Source organism: Cibotium barometz, chromosome 33 (genome assembly GCF_041138505.1).
Source record: "Cibotium barometz isolate CiBa-2024 chromosome 33, ASM4113850v1, whole genome shotgun sequence".
Classification (NCBI taxonomy): domain Eukaryota; kingdom Viridiplantae; phylum Streptophyta; class Polypodiopsida; order Cyatheales; family Cibotiaceae; genus Cibotium; species Cibotium barometz.
In genome coordinates this window covers 40,206,955-40,228,272 of record NC_141078.1, presented here as the reverse complement: position 1 = coordinate 40,228,272, position 21,318 = coordinate 40,206,955, and positions in this window count along the sequence as shown.

The following is a 21,318-nucleotide window of genomic DNA, read 5'->3' as shown; positions in this document are numbered from 1 at the left end:
CGCCAGCTGTTGCAACCGAACTTCCCTTAGAAAAACACATATACCAAATGCTCCCTCCACCAGCATTCTGGCGTAAGACAGTCCTTTAAGAAAATAGGGTTCCTATGCAAGTTTTTAGTTTTAAGTTTCTTTTGAATACAATGAGTATATCTTAAATCCATATCCCAAGACTTTCTGATCGCATGTCTGAATTCCAAACAGAATTCCTCGAATTCTGTAACCTTGATCCTTAGATCAAAATCAAAGGGTCTCAACTTAGTTTCAGATTTGGTGGGTGATTTGAGTGAATTTTCTTAAACTGGTCACATCGTCTTTTCTTCAAATTGATGAAGGAGTTATGTCTTGGTCATAGTCTGATTCAGGGTTTGAGTCTGAAAAAGGTTCTCCCTGAACTATCTTTCTCGAAGGGTAATATTTCAATTACTACTTTACTAAATTTCACTCATTGAGTATTTGCTTAACTAAATTCAAAACTAATCACGAATTCTTATGAGGAATAAATTAATCATTTATCTAAAATTCCAACTTCGATAGTTTTTCTGAGTTTTCTCATTACCATCCTTCGACCCTAATCAATGGGTCGGCGAACCAAGTTAATGGAGTGAAGCAATCTTGTCCATACAGAGCTTTGAAAGGGCTCATCCCAATACTTCGGTGATAAGAAGCATTGTAGGCAAACTCGATTAGGTGCAGATAACTTAGCCACTTCTTGGGTTCCCTGCCACAGCATGACCGAAGTATATCTTCGATTACTTGGTTTACCCTTTCTGTTTGACCGTCGGTCTCTCGGGGTGGTAAGCTGTGCTGAGATCCAAGAAAGTTCATACTGCTTCAAAAAATGCAATCCAGAATCTTGACGTGAACTTGGGATCTCGATCACTTACTATTCTCTTGGGTAGGCCATGCAATCTGAAGATTTCCTTAGGAACATTCTGGCCATATCCACTGCAGTAGTGTAGGTTTCTTTTACTGGAATCAGATGGGCAACTTTGGTTAGTCTATCAACTACCACACGAAGATGGAGTTGTAACCTGATTTCACTTAAGATAATCTAGTAATAAAATTTATACTGATACATTCCCACTTCATTTGGGGGATGTCTAATGGATGTAACTTCCCAGGAATTTTTACTCTCTCGGCCTTGACTTTCTGATAGCTCAGACATTGACGCACATGATTAAGTACATCCTTTTTTAGTCTAGGCCAAAAGAAGCTTTTCTTCATAGACATGTAGGTTTTGATGAAGGCTGTCATGGGCTTCATTTAGAATTTGACCCTTAGTTCCCTCATCATTGGGAATGCATAGCCTACGATTATAATACATAATTCCATCATCCAGGCTGTACCCTTGAACTCGGTTCAACTCCCGTGGAGTTTTTTTTTCCTGTAGAAGTAGGGTAGCAATAGGGCCAAAGAATCTATCCTGCATGATCTCCTCTCTTGCTTCAATAATAAAAGGATTTGACACTACAATAATTGCAAGCAAGGAGGCTTTTTTGCTGAGGGCATCTGCTACCACATTTTCTTTACCTGGGCGGTACTTGATTTCAAAATCAAATTCCTGTAGGGTCTACATTCACCTTCTTTGGCGCATGTTGAGATCCTTTTGTGAGTGAAGATCCACTTTAAGCTCTGATGATCTGTCATCAAAGTGAATCTTTGACCCAGTAGGTAATGTCTCCACAACTTCAGGGTATATACTACTGAAAGTAGTTCCAGGTCGTGGACATCATAATTCCTCTCATGCGTTCTGAGTTTTCGGGATTCATAGGCCACTGCATGACCTTCCTGCATGAGTGCACCTCCCAGGGCAAAACCACTGGCATCAGTTATTACTACCTCAAAGGGTAGAGAGAAATTTGGCAACTTCAGAACGCAATTTACCACTTGGCGGTCTTCAGCTTATCAAAAGCACTCTGGCACTGGCAGACCATTGAAACAGGGTATTCTTCCTTGAGATGATTAGTCAGGGGGAAGCTATGAGAGCATACTTTGGTATAAAAATTCTATACCAGCCAGTCAATCCCAAGAATCCCCTGACTTCTTTAACTATTTTTGGTTCAGGCCAATCTATGACTGCTTGGACTTTTGTGGAATCTGGAGAAATTCCATCTTTGGATAGAAAGCCCAAGTATTCAAGATGGTCGGCAGAGAAAGTGCATTTGCTCTTTTTTGCAAAGAGTTGGTGCTTCCTTAGAATCTCAAGAACTTTTTTGACATGAGCTTCATGGTCAGCTACATTCTTTGAGTAAATCAAAATATCATCAAAGAAAACAAGAATAAAATCATCCAAGTATTCTCTGAGAATGTCGTGCATTAAGCGATTGAATGTAGCTGGGACATTTGTCAATCCAAACGGCATGACAGTGAATTCATAATGCCCATACCGAGTATTGAGCTGTCTTCGGGATATCTTGCTCATTAATCCTGATCTGATTATACCCTGATTTGAGATCTATCTTTGTGAAGATCTGGGCTCCACTTAGCCTGTCCCCAGAACCTCATCAATTCTAGGGATAGGATACTTATTCTTAACTGTCAGCTGATTGAGACCTCTGTAGTCCACACAGAGTCTTAGCGTTCTCTTTTTCTGAAAGAGAATTGGCGCACCCCATGGTAAAACATTGGGTCTTACAAACCCTTGTTCTAACAACTGTGTAAGCTATTCCTTGAGTTCGATGGCTTCAGGAACTGGCATTATGTACGTGTGCAGGGCTCTTGGGTGAGCTCCGAGGTTCAATTCTATCTCATGATCTACTTCCTGAATTGGAGGCATCTCAGTTAATTCTGCTGGGAATAAATCATAATCACTTAACCATTCAGGTTCTTTAGCTTTTAACTTTGAGTCTACTGGATTCATTTTGACAACATAAATGAGCTGCTTCTTTCTAAGTCCTTTTAGTAACTTAGAAGCTTTTACTAATTGCAGACTTGGGGATCCTGAAATTCCGGTTCCTTGAACTTTGCTTCCGTGAAGGTCACGGAAGGAAATGGTTCCATTATGACAGTGAATGTCAGCTTGATTTTTGTGGAGCCAATCCATTCCAAGGATCCCATTGAAAACTCCCAAAGGTAGGACTCTAAACTGACAGTGAGTTAAATTCCCATCTAGATTGAACTGAATACGATCTGTCTCAAGGTGAGTGAAAAGAATCTTCCCACTGGCCAATTCAACATGCATAGGTTTCCTTGATTTCTGTTCTAAGACTAGCTTACGCAAGCATCCTGGGGAAATGAAAGAATGAGTACTATCTGAATCAATCAAAAGCTTAAAAGGCTTGCCCTGATACTCAGCTGGAGTATGGATGATTGAGAATTGATGGTTTGGCCCTTGGTTTTCAATTGCTGCATAAATCTGTCCTCTTTCCTCTTCCTCTTCCACTACTTCTGCTATTGTGACTGCTCTGGTTGCTGTAGTCTGAGGTGGAACTCCTTCTCTTGGTTGCCCCAGTGTTATGGGAAGGAGTTCTGAGGCTACTCTAGACAGAGGCAGATGGCTGAGTTGGAGTTCCCTTGGGATTTCCCTGATTTGGGCAAGACGGACCCTGATTTGACTAATACGAAGGGATTGGTCTGTGCACTCTGGGTCCTTGACTTCCCTGTCCCCTTGACATGGCAGGAGTCGGGCAGTCTTTCAACTGGTGACCAAAACCCTGGCATCCAAAACACCGGTTCTCACTTCTGAGCTCGTCCCTCTGAATCCTTGAAAGAGGTGGGGCTCTTGAGAAAGTGTTCTGGGGAAGGATCTTCCTTCACTTCTGAATCTTACCACATCCTAATTCTGAATTGGGCCTTGCTGCCTCTTTGGGGGTGGAAAGGTTGAAGTACTTCCTGGGGTTTGGAATCTTTTAAAATTAGAGGGTGCAGGCTTCGGCGGGACCTTAACTACAAAGGCTTTGGCAAAGTCCTTTGCCATTTTTACTGCTTCGGCCATTGAGATAGGTTTGGCATTCTTTACTAAGGTGACTAATGGCTCGTTCATCGCTCGAATGAACCTAGCCACAATCAGCTCCTCTTCATCCAATTGTGGAGAATATTTGAGGAGAAGGGCAAAAGCTTGATGGTACTCTTCAATTGTCCGGCTATCTTGCTTTAGTTCCAAGAACTCATTCATTTTAGTTTCAAGGAAGCCCGGAGGACAAAACCTATTTCTGAGGTGAGCTTTAAGATCGGTCCAGGTCTGGGTATTCCGGTCGAGACGGTTAGTCTCGCAGTGATTCCTCCAAGCGACCCTTGCCGTTTCCACAATCTTTAACTTGGCGAGAGCCATCTTGCTTCTCTCATTGTAGCCAGTTACATCAAATTATTCTTCCATAGCCTCAATCTTGTTTTCCAATATTTCACCTAACTGCTCCCCTTCACCCTTGAAGGGACCAGGTTGGGATCTGTGCAGGGCTTTACGGAACATCCGGATCTAACTCTTCGTCATCGATTAGAGGATCCGGTTGCCTTGCACGGGCCGCGCACCTCATGACTCTGACAAAACGAGATTTTTGTCAGCTTAACTTTGATAATAGATTTATGATTATTTAATTTTTGAGATTTATCTTTAAACAGATAATTATTTCATCATACTTCTTGTGAAACAAGATTTACTCTGATAATTTTATTAACCATATTCACAATCATGAAAGCAATTTAGATTTTTTTAAATAAACAAAACCTCATTTATTATCAAAAGTTTTTGATATATACATAGAGCATCACGGCTCCAAAGTCACTGCCTCAATTGCGTACGCATAAAGAAGCAAAACTGCGAAGGAGACATGCCATGGTACACACACGATTCATTACAGAAAGAGGTGCTGTAATTCTACTTCTAGGGATAAAGCGGCTAAGAAGCCTAAAAACTCGGCATGAAATTCTGAAGTTCCTGGGTGAATGATTAAAGAGTTGTACATGCTGAACAACCCTAGCCTTATCAGAATCATGGCTAAAGAAATATTTTGCTTGAGCCTCTGACGCTGATTGGTATTGATATTAATACATCGTCCTCTAAAGAACCACATATACCGACGTCGCTCTATAGGATCAGGAAAATAAAGACTCTCAAAATGATGTGTGAGTCTCACTCTGCTTACTCGGGTCGTAGCAGAGCTGATGAAGTGCTTGAATATAAAGGCTATCATATCCTGACTCTGGGAGAGTTCAGGAATGCCAGATAGATTTGGGGTATCCATCTATAAATTTTCAATTCAATTTACGAGTTTTCAATTTTTGAAGTTCATTCAACATAATATTAACAAGCGAAAACATTATTTCCTAGATTTACTTTAAAATTTTAAGCAATTTTTGTTGCTGTTACGTAAATTTAAAACAGAGCTCTGATACCAACTGTGAGATCTCACTGCCCCCTCTGCACACCAGATTCCCGGTAGCTAGTTAGAGGCTCACTTTTTCCTATAAATGAAGCCTCCCCCTTTGTAAATGGTTAATAGTGTTTTATGCACTGTTACTCTACTCCTCCCTAGGTTTTCTAATTTTTGTTTTCTTTAAAATGAAAAATGATGCTATGCCTTGTTGGAAAGGCTTTCCCCCTCTCTTCATTCTTGAATTCAGCCTTTCTTTATCCTAGATGTGTAATCAAATTGTTAGAATTAAACTTTTCATATTGTTTCTCTTTAAAAAGTGGAATTTGATTAGTTTAGAATGCTTTAAACCATTTGGGATAATTTCTAAGTAACTTGAGAATGAAAAAAAATTAAAAAATGGTTAGCCATACAAAGGAGGTTATGGTAAAATTTTCTTAAATTTTGTGAAATAAGTTTTATCTTTTATTATTCAAAAAGAGTAATCCCCACGCTTGTGTATTCTAAAAGTGTTATTTTTATTCTATGCATAGAAAAATGCATATTAGAAATATTTTTTGTAACAAAAGTGTTATTTTCATTAGAATTAATTTCTATGCATAGAAAGATGCATATTGGGAGTATTTTGATTATAAAAGTGTTACTTTCATCAAAATTGATTTTTATGCATAAAGGAATTTTATTATTATAAAAGTGTTACTTTCATCAAAATTGTTTTTTATGCATAAATAGATGCATAAAAGAATTTTATTATTATAAAAAAGTTACTTTCATCAAAATTGATTTTTATGCATAAAAGAAAAATTTTATTATAAAAGTGTTACTTTCATTAAAATTGAATTTATGCATAAATAGATGCATAAAAGAATTTTTTTATATAAAAGTGTTACTTTCATCAAATTTTGATTTTATGTATAGAAAGATGCATAAAGAAATTTATTTTTATTTCAAAAGAGTTATTCTCATCAATTTTGATTTTATGCATAGAAAGATGCATAAAGAAATTTATTTTTATTTCAAAAGAGTTATTCTCATTAAAATTGAATTTATGCATAGAAAGATGCATAAAAGATTTATTTTTATTTCGATATTGTTATTCTCCTTAAAATTGAATTTATGCATAAATAGATGCATAAATGGATTTTTATAAAAGTGTTATTTCCCACTGAAGTTGTTCTTATGCATAAACAGATGCATAAAGAATCTTTATATCAAAAATAAGAATTTTCTTACATTCTATAAATAGATGTGATAAGATGTGATATGAATCAGATAGATGGGAATGAATGGATGGATGGATGTGATGAGAATAGAAGTGATGAGAATGAGAGGTAAATAGATGTGATGAGATGGGATGCGAATCAAATAGATGGGAATGAATGGATGTGATGAGAATAGAAGTGATGAGAATGAGAGGTAAATAGATGTGATGAGATGGGATGCGAATCAGATAGATGGAAATGAATGGATGGATGGATGTGATGAGAATACAAGTGATGAGAATGAGAGGTAAATAGATGTGATGATATGTGATGCGAATCAGATAGATGGGAATGAATGGATGGATGGATGTGATGAGAATAGAAGTGATGAGAATGAGAGGTAAATAGATGTGATGAGATGGGATGCAAATCAGATAGATGGGAATGGATGGATGGATGTGATGAGAATAGAAGTGATGAGAATGAGAGGTAAATAGATGTGATGATATGTGATATGAATTAGATAGATGGGAATGAATGGATGGATGGATGCAATGAGAATAGGAGTGACGAGAATGTGAGGTGAATAGATGTGATGAGATGTAATGCGAATCAGATAGATGGGAAAGAATGGATGGATGGATGTGATGAGAATAGAAGTGATAAGAATGAATGGATGGATGGATGTGATGAGAATGAATGGATGGATGTGATGAGAATAGAAGTGATGAGAATGAAAGGTAAATAGATGTGATGATATGTGATGCGAATCAGATAAATGTGAATGAATAGATGAGATGTGATGTCATGTGAATCAGGACGTAAATGAATGATATAGGATGTGAATGAATGTGATAACATGTGAATCAGGATATGAATGAACGATAAGGGACGTGAATGAACGATAAGGGACGTGAATGAATGTGTTAGCATGTGAATCGGGATGTGAATGAATGAGATGTGATGTGAAATGGATGTGATAAGATGCAATGTAAACTGGATAGATGTTAATGTATGTGAAGTGATGAGATGTATGGGTAGATGCAAGCAGATGTGATCTGATGAGGATAAATGAGGAAATAAGTGATGAGATAGAAAAAGATGTGATTAGATGAGAATGGGAATACTTATGAAATGAATGTGGATTGATGTGTGGGTAATGTGGATTAATATTGATGTGGATGGATGAGTGGATAATGTGGATTGATGTGGATGGATGTATGGATGATATGGATTGATGTGTGAGTAATGTGGATTGACGCGAATGGATTTATGGATGATGTGGATTGACGTGTGGATTGATGTGGATGGATGTGTGGGTAATGTGGATTGATGTGGATGGATGAGTGGATAATGTGGATTGATGTGGATGATGAGGATGGATGTATGGATGATGTGGATTGATGTGTGGGTAATGTGGATTGACGTTTGGATTAATGAGGATGGATGTATGGAAGATGTGGATGGATGTGTGGATAATGTGGATTGATGTGGATGGATGAGTGGATAATGTGGATTGATGTGGATGATGTGGATGGATGTATGGATGATATGGATTGATGTGTGGATAATGTGGATTGATGTGGATGATGTGGATGGATGCATGGATGATATGGATTGATGTGTGAGTAATGTGGATTGACGCGAATGGATTATGGATGATGTGGATTGACGTGTGGATTGATGTGGATGGATGTATGGAAGATGTGGATGGATGTGTGGATAATGTGGATTGATGTGGATGGATGTATGGATGATGTGGATTGGTGTGGATGATGTGGATGGATGTATGGATGATGTGGATTGATGTGTGGATGATGCGATTGGATGTGATTTGATGTGGGAATGATGTGATGTGATAGGGATCGATGAAAAAAAAATTTTTGTGGGAAGATGAGAAAAGATGGGGACTAATGTGAAAGGATGTGGAGTGATGAGAAAAAATGGAAATATTGTTGGAACTATATTTGTATGTGAAATCTGTTTTTAAACGACTGTTTTATGTTAAGAATGTTGGGGAAGCATTTTGACTGTCTTGTAAATGAGGTCGTGGAGACCTATCTGTTAAAGTTGCAATTGTTGCGAAGAGTCAAAACGGAGGACGTCTCACGTAGCAAGGTCTTGACTAGCCTCGGTTTGATTTAAATGGTGAGCTTCCGGTACAGTGGATGAGGGACCAAGGAAGTGGCCTATGAGTGAAGTACTAGGTGACCTGCAAAGGATCCTAGAGGGTGCTGACCATACGGTGCTTGGGCTCTGGGTCACCAAAGATACCCACACGTACGTCGGGGAAGATATTGGAACAAGGAGTAAGAGTTGTTTTCTGAATTCGGGCATGGATCTGGTTGGTTGACCTTGCTAGTCCTTAACGGATGAGTCCATGGCTCTTTTATATGGATCCGTTGGTTGATCTTGTTGATCTTCAATGGAGATTCCATTTTGATATGTGAATATATTGCCGGTTACTATGAGCTAGGAACTATCGAAAAGGCCCCTGAGTGAACAGGTGGTGAGCGTTCTGGTTGCCAATGATGATGCCATAGGTACACCGATGAAGGAATGATTGGAAATAAGGATTCAATCGAAGATTTTGAGGATTGTGATCACTGACACAATGGTTTCATTAAATGATTGTTTTAAAGATAGCTGATACTGAGAAAAAGGCAATTTCATATTGGGTGTGTAAGTGGTGTGACCAGTTTTAAGTTTGCATGAATATTCGGCTAGGGGGCCTGGGAACTCTTTTCCTTGGTACCCGGGACAAAACCTAACCAAATTCTTAATTGAATCCTATCACTACAGTGGTTGGGCAGTTGGCTAACCCACGGGACTAGATGGGGTAGGCTGGACTGATGGATCCTTAAATTGAGACTCAATTCTGTTATGGTACGATAGATGAAGTAAATCTCGGACAAAAATTGTTCTATGGAAAAGAATCAACGGCTGTGCCTCTCAATGAGGAAAAAAGCGTTGGTCTCTATGATCCAAGTGCAGTCTTTTCCTTGATCTGATTTGGGACTTACGGGTTCGGTCAGATCAATTCAGTTAGTTAAGGCTTTTGACTACGTTAGAGAAAAGTTATCGTGGAGGAATCGCCCGTGCTTTCCGGGCAAGGGAAGTTTTTCCGGGATCGGTTTTGGAAGAAACGATGGATTAGTCTCTTGTCCGGATATCCGTGGGGCAAGGCCCCGAGTGTGAGACCCTGCCCCGTGCAAGAAATGCTACTTCCGCTGCTAGAACCCCTGAATTCGTTGCGTGGTGGGGATAGGGACCTTACAGATATGCTAGAAGAACCAAGCAGGAATTCAAATTGGAGCCCCATCATTAATTTTCCACTAAATAATATTAACTTTTGCACACTTCATGCATTCATGAGAATCTGCGATCGATTGCTTAAGTGCCATATCGATTATGCATTCACAATGCCTACACAAGAGAGGAAAGTTACAGCCCTTGGTAAATTAGAACATCTTTTGAATTCTTTGGGCTGCTATGGCAGAAACGTGAAAATTGAAGTGAATAAGTAGGCCTCTGGTATGTCATACGAGGTTGCTCAAAAGGTCTCCAAATTGAAGTGAATAAGCAGGCCTATGGTATGTCATACGAGGTTGCTCAAAAGGTCTCCATGACTGGAGCAAAGGCAAGGAGATTTTTGGAGAAGCCAGCAAACATAGAGAATTCAAAGAAGACTTGGAGACTCTGGAGAGACCTGTGTGCAATCACCACAAATGTAGATTGTCCAATGCCAGCTCTTGTAAATATGCACAAACAGCTTTGGATAAATTTCAATAACATGGTTTGCATTATGAATCAAAGTAGCACAACTACCCAAGAACGAGCATCATTCCAACAACATATTGTAAAATTTAGCAAAAGTGTGCTAGGTGCTTTGGGAGAGAGTAAAGTAACACACTATATGGTAAGTTGTACAATAAAAAAATAAACTGGTGTTTTAACCTAGACTTTTTCTAATTAAATTCTATTGTCATGTGTACATCACATAGTTTATGCGCATGGTGCATATTTCATGAACAAGTATGGATCGCTCGTCGACGTGGAGTACCCAAGGGATGGAGAAATCACATTATAAAGCAAGAGGGGTTTATTTCAAAAATACAAGACATGGTTCTACAAAGGAGGAATACGTACAAACTATCTACAAGAGATGTTCAATTGGTTTTATTGCACAACCTTTGGAAGGGTATTGGTTAGGGAGCGGGCTCAACAATCAAAGCTTGCGCAAGAGGCATGCAAGGCTGCAAAAAGTCATGCTCGGCTTGAATGGTTGCAGACCAATGCTCCCCATAGGCATGGTGCTTGGCGTGCACAAATGAGGAGACAAGGGAGGCATTGGGTTGTGCACGCACCAACACAAATCTAGATGTAATAAGGCTAAGAAAATAAGTTTAGTTAGGTTTTTTTTTTGCCCTTAAAAAAAAACTATTAATAGTTCCTTCTCTCACTTCATTTTCATTTCACTTTTTTAGAGAGTTTAAGCTCAAGATCTACGTAGGCACCCACGTAAGGACACCAGTAGATCACCACGTTAGCACAATAGGCATAGTTGTACATGGATATGGCATGCACCAAGAACACCGCACGTGTTACCATGCCTTCACAAAACACAGTGCAAGGCACCCAATGACCACATACTGGCGACACCACAGAAGAGAGTGACCCCATGGATTCTAGGACACGCACAATGGGATCACCAGAGTCCCTAACCCTCCTCCCATAGTAACACCAACGCACACACATGCAGACCCTTCTAGTGGGAGCAGGTGCGTGAAGAAGACCCCACAATGCAGCCACCCCAGAGATCAAGACAGAGAGGCTGATGATGAGCAGTTTGACTGGGTTGGTGAAAACATTCCTACATTATGCAGCACCACAGGTGGCAAGACCCTACTACCAGGACAAGGTTCCCTACCAACTCGGGAGAAACTTGATACACAAGTACCACAACAGGAGGAGGAGGAGGATTCAGACTATGAGAGAGACTAAGAGGAGGTTCTTGCAAGTGTGCGCAAGTGTAGAAAGGTCAAGCTCTTCAAGCCAAGGAAGTCCCAACCTCGCCAATGCACCAACACAACACAGAGAGCTCCAAGGAGAAGGATGCGCCAAGGGCCAAGGGCTCTACAAGAAATCAAGTTTTATTAGAGGAACACTGAGTTGCTGATAAGAAGAGCCCCTTTCGCTTGCACAGTGAAGGAGATTCTCCAACGATATAGAACAGAGTTCCGTGTGTAGGGGATTTCCCTTGAAGCATTGCAAGAAGCCTCCGAAGCTTACCTTGTTGGGCTTTTTGAAGACACCAACCTCCTTGCAATACATGCAAAGAGGATTACCATTTCTGCCAAGGACATGCAACTAGCTCGGCGTATTCGAGGCGAGCGAGACACGATCTAGAGATCTTAGATGTCAACCTTCTTTTTGAAGCAACTCTTTTGTTTCAAAGCCCCCTTTGTAACAAGCCTATCTGGCTTTCATTTGTAACCTTCTGATAATTAAAATTTTAAATTTCTCTTACAATGTCTCGGTGTCATCATGTTTGTTTAACATGGAGTGTCTATCATGTGCCAGTTTGTCACCCAAGGCATCAGAAATGCTCCTGGAGGACTGAGGAAGCTGTGCCAGAACAGTGTGAATTTGGTCTCTACAATGGCGATGTAGGCTAAAAATTTGCACTGTTTTAGCACTTCTCCCCTAGCCACTCAGGATCATTTCTGATGCATTTATAATGAAGTTGAGTACACTAATTGTGAGAAACAGTAGTTTACAAGATAAAAACACCTTTAATCATGTGTAAAAATACATTGTTTGTCATCCAATGCATCAGAATTACTCCTGGAAGACTGGGGAAGCTATGCCAGAACAATGCGAATTTAGGCTCTACAGCGGCGATGCAGGCTCAAAATTTACACTGTTTTGGCACTCCTCCCCTAGCCACTCAGGATCATTTTTGATGCATTTATAATGAAGTTAAGTACACTAATTGTGAGAAACAGTAGTTTACAAGATAAAAACACCTTTAATCATGTGTAAAAATACATTGTTTGTCATCCACCAATGCATCAAAATTGCTCCTAGAGGACTAGGGAAGCAGTGCGAGAACAGTGCGAATTTAGGCTCTGTAGCGGCGGTGCAGGCTCAAAATTCGCATTGTTCTAGCACTGCTCCCCCAGCTACTCAGGATTATTTCTGATGCAATGAAGTTGAGTACATTGATTATGAAAAACAATAATTTACAAGATAAAAACACCTTTAATCATGTGTAAAAATACATTATTTGTCATCCAATGCATCAGAATTGCTCCTGAAGGGCTGGGGAAGTTGTGCCAAAACAGTGCAAATTTGGGCTCTATAGTAGCGTTGCAAGCTCAAAATTCGCACTGTTCTGACACTGCTCTCCCAGATGCATTTCCAAAAAAATTAATGGTTCTCCAAGGGGTAATATAACGCTATCTAGGTGAGGATCGAGGTTGGACGTATTAAGGTCCACCTCACATCGCGTGCATATAATGCCCAAGCATTCATCCATTCTCAGCTAGCTGCCTTTTCAAGGTCATGAAGAATGAAGAAATAAGTATTCTTCACCTTCCACCACAATGGTTCTCAAGAGATTGATGTCAAGCTCTGGCAGCACCTTGCTCTCCTCGTGTGGGAAAGATGGCCCCGCATCTTCTACTATAGTGGGCTGTTCAGCTGCTGCAGATTGTACACCCTCTGGAAAGTGCTCTGATGCAAGCTGCTCTTCCACACTAGCACTCGTATACCTAGTGCCTTCACTTCCTTATCATCCCTCAAATACCTTGCCAACTGCAATGCAGGCATCTCTACTTCCTCATCCGAATCCTCATCTCGCTGATGAGGAACGCAAAAGTGGCGAGCCACGAGAGGAACCTAGCTCCTAAATTGCCCTTCCCTAACCTCTTCACCTCTTGCTTATTGAAGGTACAGTAAGCTCCTATGGGGATGCAAATGTCGATGAAGCATTCAAGGCGCTGGATGTAGGGGCGGGCATATTATTGAATGTACTTAAGTAGCTCAACAGGCACCCATCGATCATTGGGGCAATGGGGAAAGGAGATGGAGTGGGGAGCCAAGTATTGCTCCATGTATGCAATCTGCGTCTCATAATGTTGGGATGCAAGGGCGAGCGACTTTTCAAAGTCGACTTCATGAGCGAACATGACAAAGAGCTTGCTTTGCCCGCCTATAGGGTGGTGGAGAGGAACTAACACAAGTTGTCAAAGTGGGTAGCCATGTGAATGCAAAGAGATAGTGTAAGCTCGTGCTTGGTTTCTATCGCGTCGTGAAAATAAGAAAGAAGGCACCTTTGGCTATTTATAGTTAAAATTTAAAGTTTGGTGGCCTTTTCACACTAGACCACTAGACAAAAAAATCATAGTTTGCAAAAATATTAAGATTTTAATTAAATAAAGATTGGTTAAAAAAGAGCCTGCTACAAAATTACAAGCATGTCATCTAATCTAAAATTGTTATAATGTCTTCATTTTTTGCCTCTCTTATGACATTTACTTCATGTTGATCTCTATCTCCTTGTTGACTTGAAAGCTCATCATTGCCTTCACCTCGATCCTAAAACTCTTGCCCCTCACGTGCATCAGAATAGAGGCTATTTTCCCATATACCCAGTTCATCTTCAAGCTCTTCCACATGCCTACTATGTGTTAGTAGGACTATGCACCTTGCTGCTAAAAATTCAAGGTCCCCCATTTACCATGATTCTAAGACCATGGTTGTCCCCTCCTTACGCTTCCCAATCTGTAAAAATATAGAAAGTGGCACAATAACCAGAAAGTGTAAGGGTTAATTCTAGACATGTAGTGGAATCAGATATACCTTTCTTCTCATCAACTTGAAACTTGACTCTTCCACATTGTCAAAGCCCATGATGACGCAGGTCTACTAGGCTCCAATGCTTGCTTCCTGCCACTCGCTCAATCCATCCATTTTGCATCATCACAACTACCTCAATAGGCACAATTTCTTCTTCTGAGGTGGCTTGAAGTGGGATCCATGTCCCGTGCTTTTGCATCCATCTTTGGTAGTGTAGATGCATGTACAAAATAGAGCGTGCCTTCAAGAACCTGAAAGACACTGTAGAATCTACTACATTGCACTTATACACATCACCTTGATGTGACCCCTCATTAACCTCCCAGTCCTCTCCTAGTAATCCTTGATGAGGTCAGACCGTACCTCCTTACAAATATACATTATTTTTGTTTGGTACATTGGCATGGAATTGAACATGTGCACAAAAACATGTAAAGGACAAAACCAATTTAGCCCTACTGACCTAGATGCCTTTGAAAACTTGATTGATGTCTTGATATTGTTGAAATATACAAGTGAATAGGGTGTGTGTGGGAACAAGCTCTTGGATAGAGGCTGTAAAAGAGAAGATGTAATTGTGAAAGAATCTGTGAAAAGGTGAGAAGAATCTACTGGGAGAGAATAATGGGTAGCATGAGGGAATTTAGGAGTGTGGAGTTATTCTGGGAGATATTCAGGGAAAAGAGAAGAGGTGGAGAGAATCAGGCAAAAGGTGGAGATATTCTGGGAGTTAATCATGGAGAAATCAATGGGATTTGATGCTTGATGTAAACTCTATAAATTGAGGCATAGCCCTAATGAGAATTTGCTGGTTTTTGAGTATCCATGCCTACATTAATCTATTTGCTAATTATTCACTAATTACGTCTTAATCATTTACTAATCACTTTGTTAATGATGTTGATTCTAGTGTATGATCCACCATAGCTCATCATTATGCTCAAATTTCAACATGGTATCAGAGCCATGCCTAGAATCAATTAGGTTTATGAGCCCATTAGTTAATTAATTAGGATTAGTAGATAATTAGCAAAAAATCAAATTTTTAGTGAGTTTTTCACTTCCCCCTTCACCCCCAACCAGTGGAGGATCTCTAGCACCTTGCACAGTCAAAATTAGGTCTTGTGCTTCTAACACAAGCTAGCTAACATCTTTGGCTACAAGCCCATCCAAACGGCGCAGCAAACCGCCAAGCAACGAAGGAGCATTTTGCGTTTTTTCCAGCGCAGATTTTTCTGAGTGATTTGCAGATCTTGTGCTCATCAAGTCAAATCCTTCTAATTCCTCTTAGCCCAAGGGGTAATTAAGCATGCTCTACAAGCTGGTGAAGACAGAATTCAATTTCATCAAGTCTACATTGAGATCCAAGCTCTTCATCAAATCTACAGGTGACTTTGGTAAAACAGAGATTAAGCTTTCAATATTTGGTCAAATCTTGTGTTTCTTGGCTTAATCCTCTACTAGACTCATTGCTATTGATGCCTTTGAAAGCATTTGAGCTCATTTGAAGTGGAAGGCACCAGATCTGGACTCCCCACATACTCTGTTTTTTGCACACAAAACAGAGCATTAATTTGCTAATCAGTGATTAATCAATGCTAATCACTATATTTTGGTACAATTGAGGGTTCAAATTAACCATTAGGTATCTGATACAGATCCCTAAAGCTTCAGATTGCAAATCGGAGTTGGTTTGATACTCCAACCATCCCATACAAATTGGTTACCCTTAATTTAGTGTAATTTCTGGTGATTTTATGCTGATAAAATTGTTGTAATCATCTATTAAACACCAGATTGAGTTGTAAAAGGGTAGACACCACCCTTGAATCTTGAAATTGGATCAAGAGGTAAGACCCCCTTCACATCACCATGAGTTCAGCACAGGAAATAGCCAAATTTAATGGGGAACAGTTTTATACATGGCAGACAAAAACCATGTATTTACTGATGAGGAAAAATCTGTGGGGATTAGTTGAAGGGAGAGATGAATGCCGAGAGAGAGGGAAAAATGAGTGGAAGAGCAGGAATGAAAAAGCATTGGGACTTATTGCACTCAGTTTAAATGATGAAATCATTCATCATATCACAGGGATACAGTGGGCAAAAGATGCATGGGATAAACTCAATAAATTATTTGGTACACAAGCAAAAAATTCCAAGATAAATCTGTTAATGCAATTCTACAAATTGGACATGAAGGAAAGTGAACCTTTAATCACACACTTGAACAAATATAAAAGCATTAAGCAACAGCTGGCAGCTATTGGTAAAAAGGTAGAAGATGATGAAGCATTAGCTGTACTTCTGAAGAGTGTGGACAAAGGAGATTATGAAAACATTGTAGCAACACTAAAGAATGTACTTGAATTGAAGATACACGAGATAGAAGCAGCTCTACTAGAGCAAGAGAGCAGAGGCAAAGAGAAGAAAGGGCTCGACTCAACAGCAGGAGAGGAAAAAGCATTCTTCACCCAAGGAGGATTCTCTCGAGGACGAGGACGAGGAAGAGGCAGAGTAGGAGGGAGGACCTTCACTTGCCACAAATGTGAAAAGCCAGGACACATGGCGAGAGACTGCTACAGCAAACCCAGTGAAGAAGGAACGACATCGGCAAACTTCATGGAGGCTCCAAAGGAAGTGGAGTCGGATCATCTTTTCTGAGAGAGAGAGAGAGAGAGAGACCCCACAACCCAATGTAACCTGCCCCAATAAAGTAAAACCACCTCTGAGCCACCGATGATGTAGGCCACGTGGTAGATGTATGTGTGAGCACTTTAGTCAAGGTCGCGGGCACTTATAGTAGCCTTGGACACATAGAGAGAGAGAGTGTCAAGGACTATGGAGTTTAGGGACTTGAGGCACTGGTTGCGGGCTATCAAGTAAGAGGGAAACTTGATACAGGGTCCAGGTGTGCTAGGATTATTCACTTGAGGGGAGGTGTTGAAATATACAAGTGAATAGGGTGTGTGTGGGAACAAGCTCTTGGATAGAGGCTGTAAAAGAGAAGATGTAATTGTGAAAGAACCTGTGAAAAGGTGAGAAGAATCTACTGGGAGAGAATAATGGGTAGCATGAGGGAATTTGGGAGTGTGGAGTTATTCTGGGAGATATTCAGGGAAAAGAGAAGAGGTGGAGAGAATGAGGCAAAAGGTGGAGATATTCTGGGAGTGAATCATGGAGAAATCAATGGGATTTGATGCTTGATGTAAACTCTATAAATTGAGGCATAGCCCTAATGAGAATTTGCTGGTTTTTGAGTATCCATGCCTACATTAATCTATTTGCTAATTATTCACTAATTACATCTTAATCATTTGCTAATCACTTTGTTAATGATGTTGATTCTAGTGTATGATCCACCATAGCTCATCATTATGCTCAAATTTCAACAGATATCACTTACCATCTTAAACTTTAAGCATAAGATGGTCCAAGCATCAGGTTTGGGCCATTCGGGATTGTTAAGAGGGGGTTGGGGATCTCTTCTAGCTTGCCAAATAAACCTAGCTTTTTTATCTACAAAATACGAGTAAGAGGGGGGTTGGGGATCTCTTCTAGCTTGCCAAATAAACCTAGTTTTTTATCTACAAAATACGAGTGAGAAAAGAAAAAGATATTGTTCTGTACAAGATCACTTGTGTTTGAGATACAAACATTGCCTCTCCAATGGATGCATGCATAGTATAGAAAACTCCAATGAGGCTTTGGAGTGGTTGTTCCTCAACATACTTAGAGGGGAAAATATCTGCAAATAGGGACATAAGAAAATGGAGAATCATAAGAAAATTTGAAACAAAAAATCCAATATTAGCATGTTCTTAAAGTTGTGTTTATATTACACTGACAATTTGAAGGAAACCTTGGTCGTTGGCCTTGAATGTACAGGTCTCCAAGGGTATACACATGTTGCACTATGGCAACTAGTCCTTCCTTCTTAGTATGCTTGAAGCCTTATAGCCGCCCCTTCCAATGATGTAGCCCCCCCTTCCAATGATGTAGCATATTCCCCAATTGACGCACTCGATGTGGTCCCTTAGAGCTTGGCTGCATATAGACCCAAGCCCCAACACTGAATCTTGTTGGAGCCTAAACTCCATTCTCATCTCTTGTGTTATGCAGCACAAGCTCTTCCACCTGTTAAAATTACAGCAATGTGATGAGCTATGGTAGATCAAATGCTAGAATCAATATCACTAACAAAGTGACTAGACGATAATTAAGACGTGATTAGTGAGTAATTAACAAATAGCTTAATGTAGGCATGGATAATAAAAAACCAGCAAATTCTCATTAGGCCAATGCCTCAATTTATAGTGTTTACATCCAAGCATCTAATCCCACTGATTTCTCCTTGATTCACTCCACCTCTTTTGCTTGATTCTCTCCACCTCTCCCAGAATATCTCCACACCTCCTAAGTCTTCTCATGCTACCCTTTATTCTCTCCTAGTAGATTTTTCTCACCTTTTCACAGGTTCTCTCATATTTACATTTTCTCTTTTACAGCCTCTAACCAAGGGCTTGTTCCCACACACACCCTATTCACTTGTATATTTCAACACCTCCCCTCAAGTGAATACTCCTAGCACACCTGGACCCTATACCAAGTTTCTCTCTTACTTGATAGTCCGCGACCAGTGCCTCAAGTCCCTAAACTCATAGTCCTTGACACTCTCTCTCTCTATGTGTCCAAGGCTACTACAAGTGCCTGCGACCTTGACTAAAGTGCTCACACATATATCTACCACGTGGCCTACATCATCGGTGGCTCAGAGGTGGTTTTATTTTGTTGGGGCAGGTTACATTGGGTTGTGGGGTCTCTCTCTCTCTCTCTCTCTCTCTCTCTCTCAGAAAAGATGATCCGACTCCTCTTCCTTAGGAGCCTCCATGAAGTTTGCCGATGTCGTTCCTTCTCCATTGGGTCTGCTGTAGCAGTCTCTTGCCATGTGTCCTGGCTTTCCACAGTTGTGGCAAGTGAAGGTCCTTCCTCCTACTCTGCCTCTTCCTCATCCTCGTCCTCGAGAGAATCCTCCTCGGGTGAAGAATGCTTTTTCTTCTTCTGCTATTGAGTCGAGTCATTTCTTCTCTTTGCCTCTGCTCTCTTGCTCTAGTAGAGCTCCTTCTATCTCGTGTAGCTTCAATTCAGGTACATTCTTTAGTGTTGCTACAATGTTTTCATATTCACCTTTGTCCACACTCTTCAGAAGCAGTGCTAGTGCCTCATCATCTTCTACCTTTTTGCCAATAGCTACCAGCTGTTGCTTAATGCTTTTATATTTGTTCAAGTGTGTGATTAAAGGTTCACTTTCCTTCATATCCAATTTGTAGAATTGCATTAACAGATTTATCTTTGAATTTTTAGCTTGTGTGCCAAACAATTTATTGAGTTCATCCCATGCATCTTTTGCCCATTGTATCCATGTGATGTGATGAATGATTTCATCAGTGCAATAAGTCCCAATGCTTTTTCATTCCTGCTCTTCCACTCATTTTCCCTCTCACCTCTGGGCATTCATCTCTTCCCTCAACTAGCCCCCACAGATTTTCCCTCATGAGCAAATACATGGTTTTTGTCTGCCATGTGTAAAACTTCTCCCCATTAAATTTGGCTATTTCTTGTGCTGTACTCATGATGATGTGAAGGGGGTCTTACCTCTTGATCCAATTTCAAGATTAAAGGGCAGTGTCTACCCTTTTACAACTCAATCTAGTGTTTAAGAGATGATTACAAAACAGATTTATCAGCATAAAATCACCAGAAATTATGTTAAATCAAGGGTAACCAATTTGTACGGAATGGTTGGAGTATCAAACCAACTCCGAATTGAAATTTGAAGTTATATGGATCTGTATTAGATACCTAATGGTTAATTTGAACCCTCAATTGCACCAAAATACAGTGATTAGCACTGATTAATCACTGATTAGCAATTAATCCTATGTTTTGTATGCAAAAACCAGAGTATGCGAGGAGCCTAGATCTGAGGTCTTAGAGTTCAAATGAGCTTAATTCCTTTCAAGGTCATCAATAGCAATTAGTCTAGTAGAGGATTAAGCCAAGAAACACAAGATTTGACCAAACATTGAATTCTTAATCTCTGTTTTACCAAAGTCACCTGTAGATTTGATGAAGAGCTTGGATCTCACTGTAGACTTGATCAAATTGAATTCTGACTTCACCAGCTTGTAGAGAATGCTTGAAAACCCCTGGATCTATGAGGAATTAGAGCAATTTGATTGGAAAAACTATGCTGGAAAAAACGCGATTTCCTCCTGAATGCGCTGGCGGTTTGATGAGATTTTTGCATGGGCTGGAGCCCAATGGTTATGGCTAGCTAGGGCTGAAAGGTTTTGAGCTAATGTTGTGCCTAGAGTGAGAGGGAGCTCCTCCACTGGCTGGGGGTGCAGAGACTAGTTGAAAAAAGAGGTGAAAAATTGGCCTCTTGCATGATCAAAGTTGGAGAGGGAAAAATAGGTTGTGACTTCAACAATTGGGTTCACTTATTCTTTTTCATCCAAAAAACAATCTACCACGTGTCTTATCTCACTCGCGAAGACGTCCTCTCTGAATTCACTTCATAACTCACTGTAGGAGACTCTTCATCAGTATCAAAGTCTTGCAAATCTGAATTACATAGGCATCTAAGAATCCATCATCAGACAAAGGCTCTGACCACCATTTCTTCTCTCCTTTACCTTTTGGCTTGATATGTAGGCATGCACAAATTTGCTAAACACTATGCAATCCCCTTTGCAAGGCATTGATGATCTTCTCATCGGTTGAACACAATCATAGTCACCTAAATTTTCTTCCTGCATGTCCTCTTTGAGATTTAATTCCCTCTACACATGCTCTTGCTTCTTGTGAGCCCTTTTGAATGACACGCCATCCTCCTTGCATTTGAAATGTGCAAGCTTGTTCAAAATTCCTATACTATGTAG